We start from the raw sequence: 8,982 nt of genomic DNA, 5'->3' as shown, positions 1-8,982 counted from the left end.
AACACCTAAAAACTAACTAAACTCTCTAAACAATTCAATTAGCGTTCATTGGCCTAGTTTAGCTAGCTAGTAACATGGCTTCTCCCTCTCTCTCTCCTGCTCGGTGTGCCACATGTTTAGTTATTCCTCTGCCTCCTTTAGCGATAATGATACCTGTAATAAGTGTAAGGTTGAAGGTTTGGAGGGGGAGGATCACTGATTTGGAAGTGTGGTTCCGCACCTTTGAACAAAAGCCAGCTAGCCTAGCCCCGTTAGCAGGTGTGGAGCCACCGAGCTCAGGCTCAGGGTCTGTTAGCGGGTCCAAGGGCAGCCCCGGAGCAGCCCGGAGAATTAGCCTGGGTGATGGTCCGACGGAAACATACTCCTAAGCAGAAGCCCACGGCTCATCACCTGCCTGTTCATGTTTCTAATAGATTTTCCCCGCTCAGCGACACACCCGCTGAGAAACCGACTCTGATAATTGGCGAATCCATAGTCAGGAACGTGAAAATAGAGACACCAGCGACCATAGTCAAATGTTTCCTGGGGCCAGAGCGGGCGACATGGAGTCAAATCTGAAGCTGCTGGCTAAGGCTAATCGTAAATATGGGAAAATTATTATTCACGTCGGCAGCAATGACACAAGATTACGCCAATCGGAGGTCACTAAAATTAATGTTGAGTCGGTGTGTAACTTTGCTAAATTAATGTCGGACTCCGTAGTTTTCTCTGGACCCCTCCCCAATCTGACCAGCGATGACATGTTTAGCCGCATGTCGTCGTTCCGTCGCTGGCTGTCTAGGTGGTGTCCAGCAAAAGATGTGGACTTCATAGACAATTGAGCCACTTTCTGGGGAAAACCCGGTCTGGTAGCGAGAGACGGCATCCATCCCACTTTGAATGGTGCAGCTCTCATCTCTAGAAATTTGGCCGAGTTTCTTAGCCGACCTAAAGCCTGACAATCCAGAGTGGGGACCGGGTCGTTGTGTACCGTCCACCTGTCCCTTACTCAGAGTTTTTAACTGAATTCCCTGACTTCCTGTCTGATTTAGTGCTTAGTTCAGAAAAAGTCATTATAGTGGGAGATTTTAACATTCATGTAGATGTTGAAAATAATAGTCTCAGCACTGCATTTAATTCTATATTAGATTCAATTGGTTTCACTCAAAATGTTAATATACCCACCCACTGTTTCAATCACACCCTTGATCTTGTTCTGACCTATGGCATTGAAATTGAACATTTGATAGTTTTTCCCCATAATCCTATTTTGTCATATCATTCTTTAATAACTTTTGAATTTAAGATAATGGATCATGCAGCATTTGGAAGAAAATTGCACTACAGGAGATGCTTATCTGACTAGCTGTTAATAAATTTAAGAAAATTATTCCATCTTTATTTACATCTATGCCAAGTACCAACACAGTGGAGGGCAGCTGCCTCAATCCTACTCCCTACCAAATTGATCATGTTGTTGACAATGCTGTAGCTTCACTGCGTGAAATGCTTGATACTGTGGCCCCTCTGAAAAAGAAGTTAGTGAATCAGAGGAGATTAGCCCCATGGTACAGTTTACATATTCGTACCTTAAAGCAGGCATCACGAAGGCTGGAAAAGAAAATGGGGTTCTACAAATTTAGAGGAATTTTTCCTAGCCTGGAAAAACAGTTTACTAACATATAAAAAAGCTCTCTGTAAAGCCATAACTACGTACTATTCATCACTAGTAGAGGAAAATAAGAACAATCCTAGGTTTCTTTTCAGCACTGTAGCCAGGCTGAGAAAAGTCACAGCTCTGTTGAGTCCAGTGTTCCCTTAGCTCTCAGCAGTGATGACTTTGGGTTTCTTTACAAATAAAATCACAACTATTCGAGATAAAACTCAGCAGATGCTTCCTATACCTGCAATAAATGAATCTTCTACTACAGTAGCTCTTGAATCATCTGTAGGACCTCAGTTATGTTTAGACTGCTTCTCTCCCATAGATCTCTATGAATTTACATCAGTAGTTGCTTCATCTTAAATCATCAACGTGTCTCTTAGACCCCATTCCGACTAGACTGTTTAAAGACACCCTGCCATTAATTAACTCATCTTTATTAGACTTAGTAAATTTATCTCTAGTATCAGGCTACGTACCACAGGCCTTTAAGACTGCAGTAATCAAACCCCTACTCAAAAAGCCTAGTCTTGATCCAGGAGTCTTGGCTAATTATAGACCAATATCCAACCTGCCATTTATTTCTAAAATCCTAGAAAAAGCTGTTGCTAAGCAGCTATCAGACCACTTACACAGGAATGAACTATCTGAAGATTTTCAATCAGGATTTAGAGCACATCATAGTACAGAAACAACACTGTTAAAAGTTACCAACGATCTTCTCTTAGCCTCAGATAATGGACTTGTTTCTATACTTGTCCTCCTAGACCTTAGTGCAGCATTCGACACTACTGACCACATCTTATTACAGAGACTGGAGCATGTGACTGGTATCAGAGGAACAGCATTAAAATGGTTCCAGTCCTATTTATCGGACAGATTCCAGTTTGTTCATGTCCATGATGAACCTTCCACACTAACAAAAGTTAGTTATTCAGTTCCACAAGGCTCTGTGCTAGGACCAATTCTGTTCACCCTGTACATGCTTCCTCTAGGCTATGTCGTTAGGAAGCACTCTATTAATTACCACTGCTATGCAGATGACACTCAGCTGTCTCTCTCTATGAAACCTGTTAACACAAACCAGTTAACCAGACTTCAAGCCAGTGTTAATTTCGTTGACAAAGTATTTTCGTTATAATGTTCGTCAACGACAAGTTTTCACTGACCAAAACGAGACGTTAACTAAATAAAAATTAAGTGATGACGACAAAAACTAAATAAAAATATATTGACATTTTCGTTGACTAATAAAAACGAGATGAAAATGTGAGTGAGGGACGTTTTTAGAAAAGATCCAGTCAGAATTAATCTTCTTAGACGCACACGCACATTTTAAAAGTAACTGATCCACCTTGTGAAGCGGGATGCGCGAGTACACAACATCATCATAGCCTACACTGGGTTTCTGTCTGACTTAAACTATAATGAAATGGAAACAGCTGGGAGAAAACAAAGAGAAGATATATGGGTCAGTTTCACGTTTGATGCAATGGCATTACAGCTAAATACAGTTTTTCTTTTAAATATTTTGGAGTTGCTCTTTTGCTTTAAAGAATGAAGAATGTCATATGCAGGTTATAAACAATGCATATCTAATTTTTGGTCTTTTATGGAAAGGCCATGTTCCATATATATTTAATGAAACTTGTTTTTCATTTAATTTTAATTTAGAATATTTTGTATATTACAATAGTTTAACTAATATCACTTAAATTAAACCCAATATATTTTAGTCGACTAGATCTACAGTAGATTTAGTCGACTAAAATCTTATGCTATTTAGTCGACTAAAACTAGACTAAAACTAAAACAAATCAGATGACTAAAATGTGACTAAAACTAAAATTGCATTTTAGTCAAAAGACTATGACTAAAATTAAATTAAAATCTGCTGTCAAAATTAACACTGCTTCAAGCATGTCAAACTGACATAAAGGCCTGGATAACCTGTAACTTTCTGCTTTTAAATTCAGAGAAAACAGAAGTTATTGTATTTGGGCCTAAAAACCTCAGAAATAACTTTTCTAAAATTATAGCTACTTTAGATGGCATAGCCCTGGCCTCCAGCACTACTGTGAAAAACCTTGGAGTTATTTTTGACCAGGACATGTCTTTTAATTCACACATAAAACAAATCTCTAGAACTGCCTTCTTTCACCTGCGCAACATTGCCAAAATTAGGAGCATCCTGTCTCAAAATGACGCAGAAAAACTAGTACATGCATTTGTTACCTCAAGGCTAGATTACTGTAACTCATTACTATCTGGATGTCCCAGTATCTCCATAAAAGGCCTCGGGTTAATCCAGAATGCTGCAGCCAGGGTCCTGACAGGAACTAGCAAGAGAGATCATATTTCTCCTATATTGGCTTCTCTTCATTGGCTCCCTCTAAAATACAGAATAGAATTTAAAATCCATCTTCTTACATACAAATCCCTTCATGATCAAGCTCCTTCATACCTTAAAGACCTCATAGTACCATATTATCCCAATAGACCACTTCACTCTCAGAGTGCAGGTCTACTTGTGGTTCCCAGAGTTTCCAAAAGCAGAATGGGAGGCAGAGCCTTTAGCTATCAAGCTCCTCTCCTGTGGAACCAGCTCCCAGTCTCCCACTTTCTGTAGTTTTAAGGCTAGACTTAAAACCTTCCTCTTTGACAAAACGTATAGTTAGGGCTGGCTTCAGGTAACCCTGAACCATCCCTTAGTTATGCCGCTATAGGCCTAGACTGCCCGAGGACCATCGGTGCACTGAGCTCCCCTACCCTAACCCTCCCTTCCCTTCCCCTCTCTTCCTCTCCTCCCCCCCTCACATGTACCATTGAATGTCACTAACCTTGTGCTCTCTCTCTCCCTCTCTCTCTCTCTCTCTCTCTCTCTCTCTGTACCATCTGCAGGTCCTGGAGCTGTATATTGTTGATGTGCAGTTACTGTCCCCACCAACCTGCAGTGTCTTTTTGCTGTTTATTGTTGTTGTTCTCTTCTCCCTGCTCTATCCACTCACCCCAACCGGTCGCGGCAGATGGCCGCCCAAACTGAGCCCGGTTCTGCTGGAGGTTTTTTCTTCCATTAAAGGGAATTTTTCCTCTCCACTGTCACCAAGTGCTTGCTCATAAGGGATTTGTTGGGTTTTTTTGTTTTTGCAAAGTGCCTTGAGATGATTTGTATTGTGATTTGGCGCTATACAACTAAAATTGAATTGAATTGAATAGAATTGAAGTTGAATGAAAGGATGCATCTATGCTGTGTGCTAGGACTGACTAATGTCCCCCTGCTTTCTAAGTATAGTTATCTAAAGAGGAACAAAGTCCCTCATATAAAACAAACAAACAAAAACATCTGAGGAAATGCTTTTGTCTGTACAATCAAATATGTAACTCTACTGTCCAACACTGTAGTAAGCAGATATTTTTACTTGTCATAGTAAGTGGAATAAAGCCACAGGTATACCAGATAACATAAATGATGACCCAGCCATTGTTAATGTTATAAGTTAGTTTTTACTGAAATAATGTATTAAAATTATTAACATTTTCATGACATAAAGAGCCCTGTCTACATTCTTTTCTGACTACCCGATCTAAGCTCATATTCTGACTGCCAGCCAAGTTACAGCTGTTCTATTCAAGACAACATGTCTGTCCAATCGCCATGACTCAACCTTTAGATAACTTCACCTGGACGACTGAGCATCTCCACAGACAGTGTATGTACAGTATACAAATACTTTCATGTTGTTGAGCCTTGTCTCCAAAGGTTATGTAGTAAGTTAAACAATGACACATCCTGGCAGCCATATATTCTAAAATTTAATAAAATATTCACTGGACCTGATGGCTGCCTTATGTGCCACGTGTTTAAATTTATTACATGGGGACACAATGTTTTTCATCATTTTTATAGACCTATGGGGTTGAATAGAGCACACTTTGGTTTTACATGTCACTACAAGCGTTGTGGTCCTGAGGGCTAAAAATAGGGAACAAATGTTCTGCAGTCACACTGAGTAAACGGAATGAGAACAAAAGTCCTACGCTAATCGATCCTTTAAACTATTTTCACGAGCAGATTTTGTTCAGATTACTTTGCAAGTACTGGCTGTAAATCTCTCACAGTTGAACTCGCTCCAGTTTGACACAGAAAAGCTCAGGTGACTTTCAAGCAAACCTAAAATACTTTGTGCACTGCAGGCAAAGTTTGCCTCATATTACCAAAATTTGACCCTTTTTATTCATTACATCATATCTGGATATGGCTAATAAATAGCTTACTTGAAATACATATATGTTAAGTGTGAGAAAATGCATTGCGCTTAAAGGATCTGGTTATATTAAACTCTTAGACAGTCATTCCTGTCTTCCAGACAGTATTGCAATATTTCCAATTTCAGATGCTGTTTGAACAAAATCATATGGGAAACTTACAATAGGTTACATATTGGCCATATTGGTTACAAGAGCACAAGCTTTTGAAGACAAATAGCTGCTGTTAAAAATATGCTCCATAGACCACAGTAAATAGCACCGTTTTCTGCTGCTAATTTCACTAAACACAAGCCAACTAACAAATGAATAACAGTGACACCAACCACATCTGTCACAACATGGTCTAGGTTAGATGCCATTATTTCATCTGGGAAAGACAAATATGGCTCAAAGGGTGTCACTTTCTGACACTAACACCTTGAAGTTATTTAACTGACAGTCACCAGTAATAATTCACTCAGCTCACAGTTTAGTGTAAAAAGCTTCAGTAGAAAATAGTACTCAAAATATTGTACCAACATATACAGATCATTTCTAAATGAAAAGCAGATAACTCGAATTAACTAACAAACCTTAAAGTAAACATGAGCCTCAGTTGAAGTTACTTTTACATCTGGAAGCATTTAACAACCTCTTGTTTTAAAGACCACAAACTCACCTGGAAATTCTTGCAAAAAGGGGGAATGATAAACAATTTAAGTACAAAATAGACTTCCAAAACTAGTCCTTTAAATTTCGATGTAGGCTGCAAAGTCAGAGCTTTAGAAGAAAAGCAGATGTCAAAAAGTATCCAGTTGGTGTTTAGTCCTGTTGATGTTTGCTGACTTGTAAAGCTGCCAAGGTCCCGAAGTCTGAAATAGATGGGATGTGCTCCCTGTGAATAAGTGTGTGTGTGTAGACTAGATTGACCTGGTTGTTAAAACATCTGGAGATTAGATTAACGTGGTTCCCTCTTTCTTTTCTCGTTTTGTAACTGTGCAGTCAGGAATGCAGCTTCTCCATTCCGTTCTATACCTATATACGTCCATTCATCTCCACTCCCTCTCTCTGTCTGTCCTACATTTGCCTCGCTCACCCTCCCAGAGACTGTTTTCCTGTTGAACACATTGCCACTTTCTTTCTTTCTTTCGGTCTCACTGTGTTGTGTTTCCTCCTCACTACCTTTCTTTCTCCCTTCTCTGTCTATTTTTTTTGGACATGCCTTCACCTTTCCAACCGTCCGCCCCGCTCTTCCTCTCCCTTTTCCCTCCTGAGGTATATTTGAGTTTGTGAATACAGATTAAGCAATTATAATAATCCATCCATAGATATCGAGCCTGTGCCGGCGGCAACTCACACACCGACGCATACTTTAAAAAAGCTGGAATTATTCATGTGATCTACCTGGATAAAATTTTCAGTGACTCAAACAGGATAAAGTTTCAACAGGCTAATCATCCCTTAAGCCCAGATACTGTACATAATAGCTGCAGTACTGAAATACCATACCACAGCTGTGTTGACATAGGAGTTTATCGGAAATACATTTTATTTTAATTACAGAAATGTAAAGTCTGCTTTTTGTATGGCTTGGATGTATTGTGCATGTTGACTGTGTAAGAGGATTGATCTTGTTGGTAACGGCTGAAAACACTTATGTCACTGACCTGCCCACCTGTTGCTTCGGTCAAATTCTAAACAAACCTATATGAAAAGGTCTTTTGTAATACAGATCTTTTGTTAATGTGTCTCTGATCCCACTTCCACCCCATTATGGAGGACAAAGGTCTAAGTTCTTTATTATAATTGTTGTTGAATGAAGGTTTTTTTTCTTATATAACTATGGTATTCCAATCCTAAGGCTAAACCCAGATAATTAAACCACTGTATTTTCTGGACAATAAACTGCCTTATTGAACAGAAAAAAACATATATAAGTTGCTTCAGTGTATAAGTCATATTTCTAATTATACTAATTATAGTCTAAATGATGCTATGAAGAACGTAGGCTAGAATAACAACAAGCAGAAGTACATTATGAAATTGTAGTAAAGTTGACTCCAGTCAATAACTGTTTCCGGGTAAGTGAATCACTTTCTATTGCAAGCGTGTCATATTGTGTGTGTTGTATAGTTCCTCTACAGATTAGCAACAGGCTAGCTATAGTCTAACACTCCTAAAAAACAACTAAACTCTCTAAACAATTCATTAACTGCTACATTCCGGTACTAGTCAAGTACCTTTCTATTTTTACCGGTATTTATTGCTATTTCCTGACTTAGCGCTCGTTAGCCTACCAGTTAGCTTAGCTAGCTAGTAACATGACTCCTCCCTCTCTCTCTCTTTCCTGCTCAGTGTGCCACGTTTAGTTATTCCTCTGCCTCCTTTAGCGATAATGATACCTGTAATAAGTGTAAGGTTCTGGTAGCTTTGGAGGCTAGGATCACTGATTTGGAAGCTCAGCCCCGCACCTTTGAACAAAAGCCAGCTAGCCTAGCCCCGTTAGCAGGTGTGGAGCCACCGAGCTCAGGGTCTGTTAGCGGTCCAAGGGCAGCTCCGGAGCAGCCCGGAGAATTAACCTGGGCGACGGTCCGACGGAAACGTACTCCTAAGCAGAAGCCCCACAGCTCATCATCTGCCTGTTCACGTTTCTAATAGATTTTCCCCGCTCAGCGACACACCTGCTGAGAAACCGACTCTGATAATTGGCGATTCCATAGTCAGAAATGTGAAGCTATAGACACCAGCGACCATAGTCAAATGTATTCCTGGGGCCAGAGCGGGCGACATGGAGTCAAATCTGAAGCTGCTGGCTAAGGCTAATCGTAAATATGGGAAAATTATTATTCACGTCGGCAGCAATGACACCCGATTACGCCAATCGGAGGTCACTAAAATTAATGTTGAGTTGGTGTGTAACTTCGCCAAATTAATGTTGGACTCCGTAGTTTTCTCTGGACCCCTCCCCAGTCTGACCAGCGATGACATGTTTAGCCGCATGTCATCGTTCCGTCGCTGGCTGTCTAGGTGTGGGCTTCATACACAATTGGGCCACTTTCTGGGGAAAACCCGGTCTGGTAGCGAGAGACGGC

At 40.1% G+C, this 8,982-nt stretch overlaps 1 protein-coding gene across 1 annotated transcript in view; it reads right to left on the bottom strand.

Annotated features, from left to right (window-relative positions):
* LOC113144564 (matrix-remodeling-associated protein 5) overlaps positions 1-7,010 on the bottom strand; it is a 30,657-nt gene extending 23,647 nt beyond the window's left edge. Inside the window, exon 1 of the mRNA XM_026330720.1 lies at positions 6,570-7,010. The gene's annotated coding sequence lies outside the window, so the exon portion shown is untranslated. The remainder of the gene's footprint in view (positions 1-6,569) is intronic.
* Positions 7,011-8,982: the final 1,972 nt, after the last annotated feature.

Source organism: Mastacembelus armatus, chromosome 10 (genome assembly GCF_900324485.2).
Source record: "Mastacembelus armatus chromosome 10, fMasArm1.2, whole genome shotgun sequence".
Lineage (NCBI taxonomy): Eukaryota > Metazoa > Chordata > Actinopteri > Synbranchiformes > Mastacembelidae > Mastacembelus > Mastacembelus armatus.
This window is presented reverse-complemented; position numbering and strand designations above follow the sequence as displayed.